General features: G+C 36.7%; 1 pseudogene; it reads left to right on the top strand.

Moving 5' to 3' along the window:
- The first annotated feature begins 769 nt into the window (after positions 1 to 769).
- Positions 770 to 18,297, top strand: part of LOC140507093 (L-lactate dehydrogenase A chain pseudogene) — a 32,760-nt pseudogene continuing 15,232 nt past the window's right edge.

The following is an 18,297-nucleotide window of genomic DNA, read 5'->3' as shown; positions in this document are numbered from 1 at the left end:
TTTAAACTACAGGGACTGAACAACTCCAAATGTGGTTAAACAACGGTAAAATACAGAGAAATTGTTAGTTCCTTTCTCTGAATGGAACTCACCTTCTCTTTAATTTGGGCCAGGTCCAACATAGAAAAGGGGACATGGACTGTAGGTGTCCAACACCAGGCACTAGGGACCTCCCATAGTAGGAGAAGTGGGGCTGGGTTTGTAAGGTTGGGACAGTTGGAAGTTGAAGGCTTCAGAGGAGAAGAGGTCTCAAGGAAGGAAATTTCCTGATGAATATTAGAGGGACTATAGAGTGGTGGATTGAAAGGGGAGGAATTTGGTAAGGATGTGGCAGTTGAAGATAAAGATCGTATGTAGGAGGGGAAGGGGGAGTGGGGGAAGAGTGATGAAGCCACAAGGAAAGAAGGGGAATTTGGAGGAGAAGGGGAAGTTGCACAAGCAGGGTTATCGAGCATGTCCAGGGAATCAGCAGATTTAGGAATTTTCTCCCAAGTTTTGGGGAATTCAGAATTTTTCTCCCTCAAGTAGCACAGCAGGGTTATCGAGCATGTCCAGGGAATCAGCAGATTTAGGAATTTTCTCCCAAGTTTTGGGGAATTCAGAATTTTTCTCCCAAATCTTGGGGCCAAGTCTGAAGGATGGTCTCTCCAAAAGAAATTTGCTGTTTTCATTTGACATCAGAGTCTTGAGATAGGTCCATAAAACTTTGGACAAAGGGCACTTTCTGTCCCTCCTACAGTGACTCAGCATAAGGACGTCCTCGTATACAATGGTCCACAGTCTGACTGACTACCCAGAAGTCAGTGGAACTTCAGATGCCCCCGAGTGTCTGCAAACTCTGGTTGTCTCACAGCCAGGAAGACAGTAGGAACATTAAAATCTGAGGAAAAGAACACATAAAAGGGTCCTTCCTCTTATTATGGTGGCTAGGAGAAGGTCAGAGCAGGATCAAACTATTATTTGGATCCCTGGATTCAGTAGAATTTGTTGAGGTCAGATTCAAGAGAGCAGGTAGGAAAGAATTCACTTAGACATTCTCTTTAGACATCAGGAACTTTTATCAACATGAAAACCACACAAACTTGTCCTGTGTTAACAAGGTTACAGGTGATGTACTGGCTTTTTTGTGGGGCTAGGCTTATATGAACTTTTCTACAAGTTAAGGATGATGTGGTTTTGGAGTTTTATGGTGGTTAAACATAAGGAGGAATTTTATGGTGTTTCAGGATAAGGGGAAAAGGACTTTAGGACCTTCCAAAGTTACAGAATAAACCCCCTCAGTAGTAGCCTTACAAAGTACTGGAAAAGCATCCCTTAATATTTTCTTTAACCGTTACATTACCATATGCTCTATACATATTGCTTTAAAATCCAATTCAAACATCACCTCCTCCATGACTATCCTAAACTCTCAAGTCAGCAACGGTATTCCTATTTTCAACTTCATGTACAGCTATTTGCTTCCTTTTTAAAACAAATTTATATATTATTTTATATTATGGTTATAATGTCTAAGGGAAGCTACTTCTTTCCCCCTATTTGACAATTAATCTGTTACCTTCCCCCCACCCCATTCCCTTTCTCCAGTTCCCATTAGTTTTTCATAGTCCCTCCTGCCTGGATGCTGACACTTCCTATATAGTTGTGATCCATTTTGACCTTTGGATCCACTATTCTCTTCCCAACAGTTGTTTGTCTTCTCTTATTGCTAAAGCTAAAATTTCTAGTACAATATTGAATGGCAGTGGTGATAATGGACATTCTTTCTTCATCCCTGATCTTACTGGTATTGTCTCTAGCTTATCCCTACTATAGGTAACGTTTTTTTGAAGGTTTGAGATAGGTGCTCCTTAGTATTTTATCCTTTATTCCTGTGCTCTCCAGTGTTTTGTAAAAGGAATGGTTGTTGTATTTTGTCAAAAGCTTTTTCTGAATCTTTTGAGACAATCATATGATTTCTGTTAGTTTTATTGTTGATATGATCAATTGTGCTGGCAGATCTCCTAATACTTAACCAGCCCAGCATTCCTGGTATAAATCTTACCTGGTCATCCTCTATTATTCTTGAGATAAGTTGCTCTGATGTTTTTTACCACTGTTTTATTTTAAAATTTTGCAGCTATATCCATTAGGGAAATTGGTATATTATTATCTTTCTCTATTTTTTCTCTTTCTGCTTTAGGTATCAGAACCATATTTCTAACATAAAAAGAATTTCATTGGACTCCTCCATCTATTTCCCCAAATAGTTTGTAGATTAATGGAATTAATTGTTCTTTAAAAGTTTGATAGAATTCACTGATAAATCCATCTACACCTAAATATTTTTTCTTAGGGAGCTCATTGATGGCTTTTTAAATGTCTTTTCTGAAAATGAGCTATTTAAATATTTTATGGCATCTTCTATTAATCTGGGCTGTTTTTATTTTGTAAATTTTTATCCATTTCACTAAGATTGTCAAATTTATTGGCATATAGTTGGGCGAAATACTTCCCAATTCTTGTTCTGATTTCCTCTTCATTACTGGTGAATTCACCATTCTCGTTTTTGATACTGGTAATTTGATTTTCTTCTTCTTTTTTTAAGTCTAGCTAACCAAATGGTCATCTATTTTATTGTTTTTTTTCTTCATAAAGCCAGCTCTTAATTTCATTGATTACATCACTAAGTTTCTTAATTTCAATTTTATTGATATCTCTTTTGATTTTCAGTATTTTTAATTTGGTACTTAATTATGGATTTTTAATTTGTTCTTCTTCTAGCTGTTCTTATTTCATGCTCAATTCATTGATCTCAACTTTATCTATTTTATTCACGTAAGCATATAAAACATCCCCTAGCAACCAATTTCACTGCATCACAAAAGTTTTGGTTTGTTGTCTCGACATTCTTTTGGGTGAAATTACTGACTGTATCTATGTTTTCTTGATTGACCTACATATTTTTAAATTATATTATTTAGTTTCCAATGAATTTTTAGTCTGTCTTCCCATGGTCCCTTAAGACAAGTGTTTTAATTTCATTTTGATCTGTAAAGAATGCATTTCATGTTTCTCCATTTCTACATTGAATTGTGAGACTTCATGCTCCCAAAATTTAATCATTTTAATTTTAATATTTTTTTGTGTAAGTCCCATGTACCACTGACAAAAAGGCATGTCACTTTATGTCTCCATTCAGTTTTCTCCAAAGGTGATTCACATCTAACTTTTCTTAAATTCTATTCACCTCCTTAATTTCTTTCTTATTTATTTTATCGTTAGATTATCTAGTTCTGAGAGGGAAAGGTTAAAGTCACCCACTGGTATAGTTTTGCTATCTCTTTGTTCTGTATCTCCCCTAATTTCTCCTCTAAGATTTTGAATGTTATATCACTTGGTGCACACATGTTTAGTAATGATATTATTTTATCTATGGTGCCTTTTAGATATCGTTTCATTCCTTATCTCTTTTGATTACAGATATATTTTTGTTTTTGTTGGATCCGAGATCAGGATTACTACCCCCTGCATTTTTTTCCTTCAGCTGAAACATAATATATTCTACTCCAGATTTTTACCTTGTCTCTGTGTGTATTCTGCGATTTCAAATATATTTCTTGTAAAAAAAAAAACATACTCTAAGAATCTGATTTTTAATCCATTCTACTATCCACTCTGCTTCAGTTTTATGGGAGAGTTCACCCCTTTCACATTTCCAGTTATAATTAGTATTTGTGTCTTTCTCTGCAGCCTGTTTTCCCATTTATACCTTTCTCTCTCCTGTATTATCCTCTCTCCTCGAGTTTTGCTTTTGACAATTACCTCCCTCAATCTGTCCTCCCTTCTTTCACTCTCCGCTCTTTTCTTTCTTTTTCCCCCTATTATTTCTTCCCTCTCTTCCATACACACACATACTTCCATACATCCCTCCTTCCCCTTTCCCCTCCCACTTCCTATAAGGTAAGTTAGGTTACTACACCTAACTGAGCTAAATCTGATTAGAGTAAGGTTGAAACAAAGCTCATGTCCTTCACTTCTGTCCCTTTTTGAACTTCATGTGATGAAATTTATGACTTTCTCCCTCCTCCTTTCCTCTTCTCCCATTACAAACCATTTTCAACACTTAATTGGATTTTTTATAATCACATCACAGTCAACTTATACCCACAATCTCCATATATTCCCATTCCAAACGTCATAATAATGATACAGTCCTCTAGAGTTACAAGTATCATCTTCCCTTGTAGTGATACAATATTGCCCTTATTGAATAACATGTTGCTGTTTTTTCTTTCCTCTTTACCTATTTATGCCTATCTTGAGTCCTTTATTTGAAGATCAAATTTTCTGGTGGCAGAGCCAACATGATGGGATGAAAGTAGAGACTCACCTGAGTTCGTCCACAAACTCCTTCAGATACTTCTAAAATGTGAGTCTGAACAAATTTAAGAGTGGGAGAATACCCCAAGAGACCGACTGTGGCAGATCTGCATGGCCAGGATAACCTGGAAGTTGGATAGGAATAATCTGTTACACAGTACTGGGGAAGAGTAGAACACATGGAGGCATACACGAGGTCATAGAAGGTCAGATACAGCCCCTGGTGGACTGAAACAGAAGCAGGAGTTGCAGAGAATGGGAGTTCAGTGAAAAAGAGTGAAAGAGAAATTCAGGGTCTATGGCAGCTGTGGCAGCCACTCCTGTGCTGACTAAATATTTGAAAATCATCCACTTGAACTTCCTGCAGCCAAGATGACAAAGTTTAGTGTATGTGCTGTCACCCTCTCCTTGTTGACCTTAAAAAACCCAGAGAATTTTGCCTTAGGAAAAAATTCTGGAATAGTGGAGCTAAAAGAACATGAACATGATTTTTAGCCTGGGAGGCTAGAGAGATTGACAGAAAGGGTTCCTCTTCCTGTTGTTGAAAGGGACCAGTGCAGGACTGGAAGTGTCCCAAGAAACACTGCCTCATTGGACAAGAAAAGCCTGAACCCCAAATGGAAGGGGTGAAATGTAGCTGGTAAGCAGCATCACAGGACCCCAGGAGTGCCTTAGAAAAGCAAGGGAAATTGGGCTTACAAAAGTGCAGATGAGGTTGACTAGCTACTGAGCCTGCCTGTGCTCTAGCTCAGACCTACGGGAGAAACACACCTTCCACAAACAGACCACCCTGCACCCACACCTCACAGCAGGAGCATCAGTGAAACTCCAGGGGAACTAAGAAAGACTTCACCTGGCCTCGACTTTGGCACACACCAGCAGTTCAGCACCAGATAAGCTGAAGCATTATATAGGTTCTAGCAGAAAGAACCAGATGCCACGAAACACAAAGGGATAAACCAGACCCCAAGTTCCCAGCATAAGAAACGTAGGACAGAACCCCCTATGCCCTAGAAGAAGAGGTCCATGACCAACACCAAGACCAAGAAGAAGGAAATGCTGATGAATAATAAGCAAATCAAAAAAGCAAAGACCATAGAATGTGTTTGGGAAGGGAAAAACAGAATAGGAATTCAGAAGAGGATGATGCTGACAATATACCCACATCTGAAACCTCAAAAGAGAATATGAACTGGTCTCAAACCCAAAAAGCATTCTTGGAGGATCTCAGGAAGGATTTTAAAAGTCAAATTAGAGAGCTAGAAGTAAAATTGCAAATGATTTTCAAAATGCAATTGAAAAAATGAAAAAAGATAATTCACTGAAGAGAAAGGTTCCTTAAAAATTAAAATTGGTCAAATGGATAAGGCGGTACAAAACTTAACTGGGAAAAATGGACAAATGGAAAAAGAAGCATAAAAACTAACTGAAGAAGGCAATTCATTAAAAAATAGAATTGAGCAAGTAAAAGCTAATGACTCTAGGAGACATCAAGAATCAGTCAAATAAAATCTAGCGAATAAAAACAAAATAGAAAAAATACAAAATATCTCATTGGAAAAATCAACTGACTTGGAAAATACATCCAGGACAGAAAATATAAGAATTGTTGGTCTACCAGAAAGCCATGATGAAAAAAAAAGACCAATATCTTCCAAGAAATCGTCAAGGGACTGAACCCTGAGGTCCTAGATTCAGAGGACAAAATAATCATCGAAAGAATCTACTAATCACCTCCTGAAAGACATTCCAAGTTGAAAATGGCAAGGAATGTTGTTATCAAATTCCAGAATTATCAGGTCAAGGAGAAAATACTGAAAGCAACCAGAAAAAGTAATTCAAACACTGAGCAGCTGATCATTCAGGATCACACAGGACCTTGTGGCTTCTTCATTAAAAGATCGACGGGATTGTAATATGATATTGCATTAGAAAAAGTTGTATGGACTACAACCACGGATCAATTACAAAGCAAAATCGAGCATAATCTTTCAGGCAAGGAGATGAACATTCAATGAAATAGGAGATTTCCAGACCTTCCGAAAGAAAAGGCCAGGGCTCAATAGAAAATTTAAAGTTCAAATACACGACTAAACAAAGGCATAAAAAGATAAAGAAAGGGGAAATTATTATTCAAATGTGCAAACTGTTTACATCCCTGTATGGGAGAATGATACTTGGTAATCTTAATAACTGTCTATTTATTGTGACATTTAAAAGGGATATACATAGAGGAAGTGGATATAAATTAACTGATGTGAAGATAAGTCTAATTAAAGGGCATGAAGGGATTTTAATGGGAGGAGAGGAGAAGGTAAAAAAAGAGTAAATTACATCACATGAAGAGGAACAAGAACATACTATAGTAGAGGGAAAGAAGAGAGAGAGATGAACATTGTTTCCACTTTGAATTTGTTTCAAGGAGGTGGTGACATACTCAGGTATAGAAACCTAGCTTGCCCCATAGACAGTAGGAGGTGAAATGGGATAGAAGGGGGGTGGGTGATTAAAAGGGAGGGAAGTAGTAGTAAGGGAAAAGGAAAGGGGCTGATAGAAGACAGGATAGACTGAGGGAGGCGGTGATGGAAAGTAAAGGACGGAAGAAGGGAGAAATTAAAACAAAAACTAGGAGAAATAGAATGGAGAGATAGACACAGACAGAATTCATAACTGTGAGTGTGGATGGGATGAACTCCCATGAAACGGAGCTGGATAGAAGAATGGATTAGAAAACATAATCGTACAATATGATGTTGATAAGAAACACATTTGAAATAGGGGGATACACACAGGGTAAAGGTGAAAGACTGTAGTGGAATATATTAAGTGGGGGTAGCAATCCTAATAGCAGACAGAGCAAAAGCAAAAATAGAACTAATCAAAAGAGATTAAGAATGAAACTGTATCCTGATAAAAGGTGCCATAGACAATAAAGTAAAATAATTACTAAACATATGTGCACCAAGTGGTATAGCATCCAAATTCTGAGAGGAGAAGGTAAGGGAGTTAAAGGAAGAAACAGAGAGCAAAGCTATATTAGTGAGTATTCTCAAAATCTGTCTCTGTAAACTTGATAAATCTAAACTGAAAATGAACAAGAAAGAAGTTAAGGAAGAAAACAGAATTTTGTATAAGGTTGATATGATAGACCTCTGGAGAAAACTGAATGGGGATAGAAAGGAATATACCTGTTTCTCAGTGATACAAAGCACATACTGAAAAAGTGGTCATGCACTAGAGTATAAACACCTCAAAATACAGTGGAGAAAGAAAGAGGTAGTCAACGAATCCTTTTCATATCATGATGCAATAAAAATTATATGTAATAAATGGCCATTGAAAGATAAATGAAAAAATTAATTGGAAACTAAATAATCTAACCATAAAGAATCAATGTGTTAAACAAATCATTAAAACAATCATGAACCTCATTCAAGAGAATGGCAATAATAAGACAGCATACCAAAACTTATGAGATGCTGCAAAAACAGATCTTAGGGAAAGTTTTATATCATTGAAAGATTACATGAAAACAACAGAGAAAGAGGAGATCAGAGAATTTGGTATGCAACTAAAAAACTAGAATAAAAACAAATTGAAAATCCCCAAGTAAACACCAATTTAGGAAAACTGAAAACTAAAGGAGAGGCGAATAACATTGAAATTTAAACCACTGAACTAATAAAACAGTGAGTTTTATGAAAAAAAAACAACAAAACTGGCAAACCTATGGTCAATTTGGCTGAAAAAATAGGAAAACAAAATGACCAATATCAAAAATGTAAAGGATCAACTCACCTGCAACAAGGAGGAGCTTAAAACAGCAATAAGAAATTACGTTGCCCAACTGCATGCCCATAAATTTAACTAAGAGAAATGGATGAATATTTACAAAATAGAAATTAACATAAGAGGATATAAAATACTTAAATATCCCCATCTCAGAAAAAGAAAGTGAAAAAGCTACCAATGAATTCATTTGGAAAAAATCTCCTCAGAGAGATGGATTTATAAGTGAATTCTATCAAACATTTAAAGAAAAGTTAAGTCCAATACTATATAGAATATTTGGGATAATTGGTGAAGGACTCCTTCCAAATTCTTTTTATGGTACATATATGGTTCTGGTAACTAGCCTGGGAAGAGCCGAAACAGAGAGTCAAAATTATAGACCAATTTCCTTAATGACTGTAGGTGCAAAAAAATTTAAATAAGATATTAGTGAAAAGGTTACAGCAACCTATCATATGACCCAGTAGGATTCAATCAATAAGCAGCTCTGGTTCAATATTAGAAAAACTTTCAGGGTAATTAGTCATATCAACAACAAATCTAATAGAAAGTGTATGATTCTCTCAACAGATATAGAAAAAACCTTTGACGAAATGCAACTGCCATTCCTATTGAAAACCATGGAGAGCATAAGAATAAATGGAGCCTTCCTTAAAATAATTAATAGTAGAACCAGCAACAAACATTTTATGTCATAGGAATAAACTAGACGTATTTCCCAAAATGTCAGATGTGAAACAAGAAAGTCCGTTATCACCATTGTTATTCAATATGGTACTCAAAATATCAGTAAGAGAAGAAAAGGAAATTGAAGAAATTAAAATAGGCAAAGAAGAAATTAAGTTATCACTATTTGTAGATGATATGATGACATACTTAGGGAATTCTGGAGAATCAAGTAACAAACTACTTGAAATAGTAAACATCTTTAGAAAAATTCCAGGATACTAACTACATCAACAAAAATCATCTACATTTCTATATATTACTATCAAAATGCAACGGTAAGAGATAGAAAGTGAAATCCCATTTAAAGTTATGGTAGACACTATAAAATATTTGAGAGTCTATCTGTGAAAACAAACCCAGAGACTATAGGAACACAATTACAAATCATTTTTCACACACATAAGGTAAGATCTAAGTAACTGGAATACCATCAGTTGCTCGTGGGTAGGCTGAGATAGTATAATAAAAACGACAATTCTACCTAAATTAATTTAGGTAGAATCTTATTCAGTGCCATACCAATCAAACTGCCAGAAAATTATTTTGTAGAGCTAGAAAAATTAATATTGCAATTCATCTGGAAGAGCAAAACCTCTAAAATATCAAGGGAATTCATGAAAAGAAATACTAAGGTGACCTAGTCATACAAGATCTTAAATTTTATTATAAAGCAGCAATCATCAATACCACTTGCGACTCACTAAGGAATAGAGGGGAAGATCAGTAGAATAAATTAGGTAGACGAAACACAATGCTCAATGATCAATCCGTCAACTGTTTGATAAATTCAAGAACACTAGTTTCTGGGATAAGAATTAAATGTTTGACAAAAACTGCTGGTACGGCTGGAGAATAGTGGGAGGGAAATTGGGCATAGACTAAAGCCTGACATGTAAACAAGAATAAAGCCCAAGTAGGAACACGATCTAGGTATAAATACTGATACTATAAACAAATTAGGGGAGCTATGTATACTTTATTCGTCAGATTTATGAAGAATGGATAAATATATGACCAAATAAGAGATAGGAAACATTATGGAATGTGAAAAGGATAACTTTGATTGCATTAAAGTTTTTGCACAAACAAAGCCAATGCAACCAAGATTAGGAGGGAAGGAGAAAACTGGGAATTAATTTTTACAATTAGTGACTGTTATCAAGGCCTCGTTTCTGAAATATATATAGAATTGAATCAAATGTACAAGAATAGAAGCATTCCCCAACTGATGAATCATCAAAGGATATGAACAGGCAGTTTTCAGGGGAAGAAATTAAAATTATCTATAATTATATGAAAAAATTGTCTGAATCACTATTGATTAGACAGATGTAAATCAAACCAACTCTGAAGTCCCATATCACACCTATCAGATTGGCTAACATGACACAACAGGATGAAGATAAATGTTAGAGAAGATATGGGACAATTGGTACATTGTTTCATTGTTTTCGGTGCTGTGAACTGATCCAACAATTCTGGATCGCAATTTGGAACTATGGCCAAAGAACTACGTATACAATTTTACCTAGTAATATCCATTAAAAGACTGTGTTCCAAAGAGAAAACAAAAATGGAAAAACGTCCCACATGTACAAAAATATTTACAGCAGCTCTTGTTGTGGTGACTAAGAAGTGGAAATCGAGGGAATTCCCATCAACTGGGTAATGGCTGAAGAAGTAGTGGTATATGAATGTAATGGAATAGTATAGAATGGAATAGAAGACTTCAGTAAAACCTGGAAAGACATATGTGAGCTGATGCTGAGTGAAATGAGCAGAACCAGAAGAACATTATACGCAGTAACAGCCACAGTATGCGGTGATTCTTTCTGATAGACTTAGCCCTTGACAGCAAAGCATGAACCTAAAACATTCCCAAAGGACTCTTAAGGCAAAATGCCATCCATATTCAGAGAAAGAACTATGGAATTGTAATGCATTATTAAACAGACTCTTTTCTCTTGTGTAATGTTATGTTTTGTTTTTTGTTTCTCACGTTGTTTCTCTCATTTGTTCAATTATTTTATACAACATGACTAATGGGAAAACTAGTTTAATAAGAATCTAAGTGTAGAACCCATGTAACATTTCATGCCATTCTGAGGAGGGAGGGAGTAATGAGGGGGAGAAAATTTAAAAAAAAATTGGAAGTGATTGTTGAAAACTAAAAAGAAATATATTATTTTTTAAAGATCAAGTTTTCCATTTAGCTCCACTCTTTTCTTCTGCATGGCTTTGAAGCCCCCTATTTCTTTTGAATATCCATCTTCTCACCTGAAAAGTTTTACTCACTTTTGCTGGAAAGTTGATCCTTGTTTGCAATTCAAGCTCCTTTGCCTTTCAAAATATGATATTCAAAGCCTTCCTGTCTTTTATAGGAGAAACTGCAAGGTCCTTAGTTGATTTCCCGACATTTAATAGCTTCTTGCTGTTTGCAGTACTTTCTCCTTCATCTAACAATTCTGAAATTTGGCTAGAATATTCCTTGATGTTTTCAATTTGGAATCTCTTTCAGGAGGTGGATTCTTTAGATGAATAATTTACCCTCTGGTTCTAGAACCTCAGGGCAGTTTTCCTTGATGATTTCTTAAAAGATGTTGTCCAGGCTTTTTCTTCATCATTGCGTTCAGGTAGTCCATTAATTCTTAAATTAGCTCTCTTGGATCTATTTTCCAGGTCATTTAACTCCCCGTTCCCATGAGATATTGTACATTTTCTTCTATTTTTAAAATTTTTTTTGATTTTATTTGAGTGATTCTTGATGTCTCATGGAGTCATTGGATTCCATTTGCTCAATTCTAAGATTTACTGAATTTTTTTTCAGATAGTTTTTGTACCTCCTTTTCCATTTTACCAACTGAATTGTTAAAGTAATTGTTTTCTACAAGCCATTTTGCCCTATATTTTCCAAGCTGTTGACTCTCTCTTCCATAGCTCCCATTTCTTTTCCCAATTTTTCTTCTACCTTTCTTATTTGCTTTTAAGAATCTTTCTTGAACTCTTTCAAGAGGGTGCTTTATACTACAGACATTTTCATATTCCCCTTTGAGGTTTCAGATATGAGTATATTGACAATATTGTTCTCTTCTGCATTTTTGTTTTGATCTTCCCTGTCACCATAATAATTCTTTACGGTGAGTGTTTTTCTTTCTTGCCTTTTGCTCGTAGTTTTGTCATTTTTCCTGGATTTTATAGTTGATCTGTGCTTCAGGGGTAGAGGATACTGTCCTAAGCTACTTGGCTTTGTGTGGTGGGGTCTCAGGTGCTGCAGCTGGCTGCTCTAGGTTTCTGCTAGCTTATCTGTTGCTGAGCTAGAGCTGGTGATTTTGGCTGGTGTGTTCCTAGACCAGATTCGGTCTCTGTGCCTCCTCACTAGGATTGTGCTAGAGCACAGGCAAATTCAGTTGCTGGTTGGCACCTGTCCATCAGTACTCATGGTGTTTCTCTTACCTGGAGTCTGCCAGTATCCCTGGTCATGTCAAGACACCTGAGATGTGATGTCCTGGTGTTGGCTATTTCCCTATCCACCACCGTGGGCCTCAAGATCACCTGCTGTTCTTTTGTGGAGCAGCTTGCTGCAGACTATCCAGGATACCTCTGATACTGTACAGCTCCCCTTCCACCAGAGGAAGAGGGGCCTTTCCTCTTAATCTCCTAAACCTCTCAGTGTAAAAGTTGGATACTCCACCTTATTGCTGGCTCTACTGCTCCAGGATTTTTTTTCCAGTGATATTTTTCCTAGTGGTCAATAATGGAGGGTGAGAATGAACAACTGCTCACTCCACGATCTTGAATGCTGGAAGTGTGATTTTTTTTTTCTTTTATGCTTCCCTCCCACCCCACACCCACCCTAAAGATTAGACACAAAGAGATATGCATGTATAGAGATAGATGGATAGATAGGTGGATATACATATATGTACGTGTGATGTATATATCCACACACAAATATATATGTATACTTACATACATACATATATGTATACATGTGTGATTGTGTATATATATATATATATATATCTGCAAAACTCTGCTATAGATACTATCATTCATCAGCTCTTCTTCTGGATACTGATAGCATCTTCTTTTGTATGTCCTTTATAGTTGATTTGGATAATAATAATATTTTTCTTTTTATTTATTTATTTAACTTTTAACATTCATTGTCACAAAATTTTGGGTTCCAAATTTTCTCCCCTTTTGTCCCCTTCCCCATCCCCAAACACTGAGCATTCTATTTACCCTTTCACCAATTTCACCAATCTGCTTTCTCTTCTATCATCCCTCTCTGCCTTTGTCTCCATCTTCTCTTTTCTCTTATAAGGACAAATAACTTTCTATACCCCTTTACCTGTATTTCTTAATTCCTAGTGGCAAGAACAGTACTCGACAGTTGTTCCTAAAACTTTGAGTTCCAACTTCTCTTCCTCCCTCCCTCCCCACTCCTTCCCTTTGGAAGGCAATCAATTCAATATAGGCCAAATCTGTGTAATTTTGCAAATGACTTCCATAATAGTCGTGTTGTATAAGACTAACTATATTTCCCTCCATACTATCCTGCCCCCCATTACTTCTATTGTTTTCTTTTTGATCCTGTCCCTCCCCATGGGTGTTGACCTCGAATTGCTCCCTCCTCCCCATTCCCTCCCTTCCATCCTCCCCCTCACACTGCTTATCCCGTTATCCCCCACTTTCTTGTACTGTAAGATAAGTTTTCATACCGAAATGAGTGTGCATTTCATTCCTTCCTTAAGTGGAATGTGATGAGAGTAATCTTCATGTTTTTCTCTCACCTCGCCTCTTTTTCCCTCCACTAAAAAGTCTTTTGCTTGCCTCTTTTATGAGAGATAATTTGCCACATTCCATTTCTCCCTTTCTCCTCCCAATATATTTCTCTCTCACTGCTTGATTTCATTTTTTTAAAGATATGATCCCATCCTCTTCAATTCACTCTATGCACTCTGTCTCTATGTGTGTCTGCATGTGTGTGTGCATGTGTGTGTGTGTGTGTGTGTAATCCCACCCAGTACCCAGATACTGAAGACTTTCAAGAGTTACAAATATTGTCTTTCCATGTAGGAATGTAAACAGTTCAACTTCAGCAAGTCCCTTAAGACTTCTCTTTGCTCTTTATCTTTTCATACTTGTTTTCATTCCTGTGTTTGAAAGTCAAATTTTCTTTTCAGCTCTGGTCTTTTCATCAAGAATGCTTGAAAGTTCTCTATTTCATTGAAAGACCACTTTTTCCCCTGAAGTATTATACTCAGTTTTGCTGGGTAGGTGATTCTTGGTTTTGGTCCTAGTTCCCTTTACTTCTGGAATACCCTACTCCACACCCTTCGATCCCTTAATGTAGTACCTGTTAGATCTTGTGTTATCCTGATTGTATTTCCACAATACTTGAATTGTTTCTTTCTAGTTGCTTACAATATTTTCTCCCTGACCTGGGAACTCTGGAATTTGGCCACAATGTTCCTAGGAGTTTCTCTTTTTGGATCTCTTTCAGGCGGTGATCTGTGGATTCCTTGAATACTTATTTTCCACTCTGTTTCTAGAATCTCAGGGCAGTTTTCCTTGATAATTTCACGAAAGATGATGTCTAGGCTCTTTTTTTTGATCATGGTTTTCAGGTAGTCCCATAATTTTTAAATTGTCTCTCCTGGATCTATTTTCCAGGTCAGTTGTTTTTCCCATGAGATATTTCACATTATCTTCCATTTTTTCATTCTTTTGGTTTTGTTTTGTGATTTCTTGGTTTCTCATAAAGTCATTAACCTCCATCTGCTCCATTCTAATTTTGAAAGAACTATTTTGTTCAGTGAGCTTTTAAATCTTCTTTTCCATTTGGCTAATTCTGCTTTTGAAAGAATTCTTCTCCTCATTGGCTTTTTGAACCTCTTTTGCCAATTGAGTTAGCCTATTTTTCAAGGTATTATTTTCTTCAGCATTTTTTTGGGTCTTCTTTAGCAGGGTGCTGACCTGCTGTTCATGCTTTACCTGCATGTCTCTCATTTCTCTTCCCAGTTGTTCCTCCACCTCTCTAACTTGATTTTCAAAATCGTTTTTGAGCTCTTCCATGGCCTGAGCCCATTGAGTGGGCTGGGATACAGAAGCCTTGACTTCTGTGTCCTTCCCTGATGGTAAGCATTGTTCTTCCTCATCAGAAAGGCAGGGAGGAAATGCCTGTTCACCCAGAAAGTAACCTTCTATAGTCTCATGTTTTTTCCCTTTTCTGGGCATTTTCCCAGCCAGTGACCTGACTTCTGAATATTCTCTTCACACCCACTTCGCCTGCAGATACGCCCAGCCAGCGCTTGGGGTCTGAGATTCAAATGCTGCTTCCCAGCCTCAGGGCTTTTGGCAGGGGCAGGGCTGCTATTTTGTGTGAGATCAAGTTCAGGTGCTCAGGTGAGGGCACGGCTGCTTCACAGGTTCAGTTCCCTCAGGGGGTTTATGCAGAGACCTTCAACAATGGATCCCAGCTCCTGTCTGCTTGGGGAGCCCTGGTCTGCTTCTGCATCCGCTGCTGCCTCCAGAGGGGGCCTGAGCCACAGGGACACCACACTCCCCTGTTGGCCACCCAAAAAGACTCTCTCACCGACCCTTGTCACCTGTGGGTGGAGGGACCTGTGTGGCTGCTGGAGATTCTGTCCCTGAAGCCTGCTCGAATCCGCTCCTCTTGGTGCCACGTGGCCACGGCAGGTCTGGGCTCGGCTCCTGGTCCGGGGCGCGATGGACCTTTCGCGTCAAGTCTCTCTGGAACAGAAATCTCGTCTGCTCTGTTGTTCTGTGGCTTCTGCTGCTCCAGAATTTGTTGCTCCAGAATCTTTTTTACAGACCTTTTATGGGCTGTGGGTTTGGAGCTAGCCTATGTGTTTCTTTCTACTCTGCCATCTTTGTTCTGCCCCCCAGATAATTATAATATTCAAAATGACTTATTCTCTCTTCCATTCTTAATTATTGCTATTACTGTATAAAATGTTCTCTTAGTTCTAATTTAATTCTTCATTATTTCTTGCAAGTTTTTCTTATGTTTTTGTCTAAGATCATTGAGCTGATCATTTCTTATGATATGGTAGCATTCCACCACAGCCATATACCACAAATTTTTGAGCCCTTTCCCAACTGATGGTCATCCCTGCCATTTCCATTTCTTTCCCACAACAAAGAGAGCTGCTAGAAACATTTTCCCTAATCATCTTAGGAAATACATCTAGTAGTTGTAATGCTGCGTCAAGAGGCAACTTAGTAACTCTTAGGGCACAATATTAGATTGCTCTCCAAAATGATTGGATCAGTTTGCAATCCTCCCATCAATGAATTAGTGTTGCAATTGTTTCATACCCTTTCCATCATTTGTTGGTTTCCCTTTCAATCATTTTAGCCAGTCTGGTAGGTGTAAAATGATATCCAAGGTTGTTTAAATTTGCCTTTCTTAAATCAGCGATGATTTAAAGCATTTTTATATGACTATAAAAATTTTTGATTTCTTCTTTGGAAAATTTCCTGTTGATATGCTTTCACTATCAATTAGGCAATTACTCTTTTCTCTTACAGATTTGACAAAATTTATATCTACCTATCTATATGTGTGTGTATTTGATATATTTATCTGAAAAAAGTTTCTATAAAATTTTCCTCCAATTTTCTGCTTCCCTTGTCATCTTGGTTACATTTGTTTTATGGGTACAAAATCATTGTAATTTAATATAATCTAAATTATCCATTTTACACCCAACTTGGCCCTCACTTTTTTATTCATGAATTGTTCACCTATTCATACTTCTTATAAGTAATATTTTTTTCCAATTATCTTGCAGTATCTATCTCACTTTATCTCTATGTCATGTATCCGTTTTGCCCTTGTCTTGGTAAGTGTTGTAAGAGCTTGTCTGTGACCAGTTTCTGGCATACTGATTTCTATTTTTCTCAACTTTCTTTTTTTTTAACCAAATAATTAACTTTTATACCCAAATCTTAAGTCAAATATAAAGATACTACATTTGTTTACTCTTATAAATTATATTCCTGTTCTCTTCCATTGATCTACCCTTTTGTTTTTTATCAAGTACTAGGTAGCTTTGATAATTACTGCTTTATAATATAGTTTAAGATCTGGCACTGCTAAACCATCTTCCTTTATATTTTTATTAGTTCCTTGAATATTCTTGACTTTTGTTCTTCCCAATGAATTATCTTACTATATTTTCTTAATTCAGTAAAAATATTTTGGTTATTTAAATTGGGATGCCATTGAATGTGTAAGTTAGTATGAGTGAAATCATAATCTTTATTATATTGCTCTTGACTACCTATGAAGAGTGAATATTTCTGTAATTATTTAAATTTGATATTATTTGAATAAAAGCTTTTTTTCCTAATTTTGTTTAAATTTGGAAGGGATTTGTTTTGGCAGGTGCATTCCCAGGCACTTTATAATGTCTAGAGTTATCTTTTATTATCTCTTCTTGCAGAGTTATCTTTTTTACCATCCCCCTCCAAGAACTGAGTGGCAACAATATTGTTTTGGACTGTCAACACAGATGAGTTCTGAATCATAGGCCCTTCAATAGATATCCACAATATCCTGACTAGCCTAGACTACCAAGGAAGGGCAATTACTTTGACCAGAGGTTATTAGGGCATAATCACAGTGATCATGCAGGCTGTGGTAGAAGCTATGATGGCATGGGGTCTGAGAAATGAGGTCCATTGAGATAGCCACTAGGAACAGTGAAGTCAGAAACCTGGGCACATAATACTAAAAGGCAACAGTGATGATGAAGTCTATAAAGAAAGCTCAAGTTTCTCCCCATTTTAATCCATTCTCTACACAGCTGTCAAGATGACTATTCTAAAATGTAGATCTGACTGTGTCAACAAATCTTGTTCAAAGAATTTCAGTACCTCCTTATTCACTAAACAGTTAAGTATAAAGTTCTTTGTCATTTAAAGATTTTTATTACCTTGTCCCTTACTTTTCCATTCCTCTTATACTTTCCTCTCCTCTAAATACTCTATGGCCTATTTGAAAACCCTGGAATACAACATGTGGGTCTCTAATCTTGGTGTAATTTCATTGACTGATATGTTCCATATATTAAGTGGTCTGACTGCTAAACTCAGCTTTCTCTATCTTTCTTCAAGGCTCAGCTTAGATAAGTAGGAGGGTCTTCTGGGTATTACCAAGAATTTGAAGATTATGTGTCACCTATCTTATTTACAGCTTATATGCCCTCAGTTATTTTCATGTTTTCTATTCCATAATATGTCGACTTGGGGAAGAGAGAACCATTATTGTCTTGATATTCATCCCCAGTGCTTAGAGAAGTACATGGATTATAGTAAGTTCATATTTGCTTGTAGCTTGTTGAATGTAGTCATGAATGAGAGTATTATCCCAAAAGATAG

Source organism: Notamacropus eugenii, chromosome 1 (genome assembly GCF_028372415.1).
Source record: "Notamacropus eugenii isolate mMacEug1 chromosome 1, mMacEug1.pri_v2, whole genome shotgun sequence".
NCBI classification, from domain to species: Eukaryota; Metazoa; Chordata; class Mammalia; order Diprotodontia; family Macropodidae; genus Notamacropus; species Notamacropus eugenii.
The sequence above is the reverse complement of the archived record's forward strand: the minus strand, read 5'-3'. Positions and strand labels throughout refer to the sequence as shown.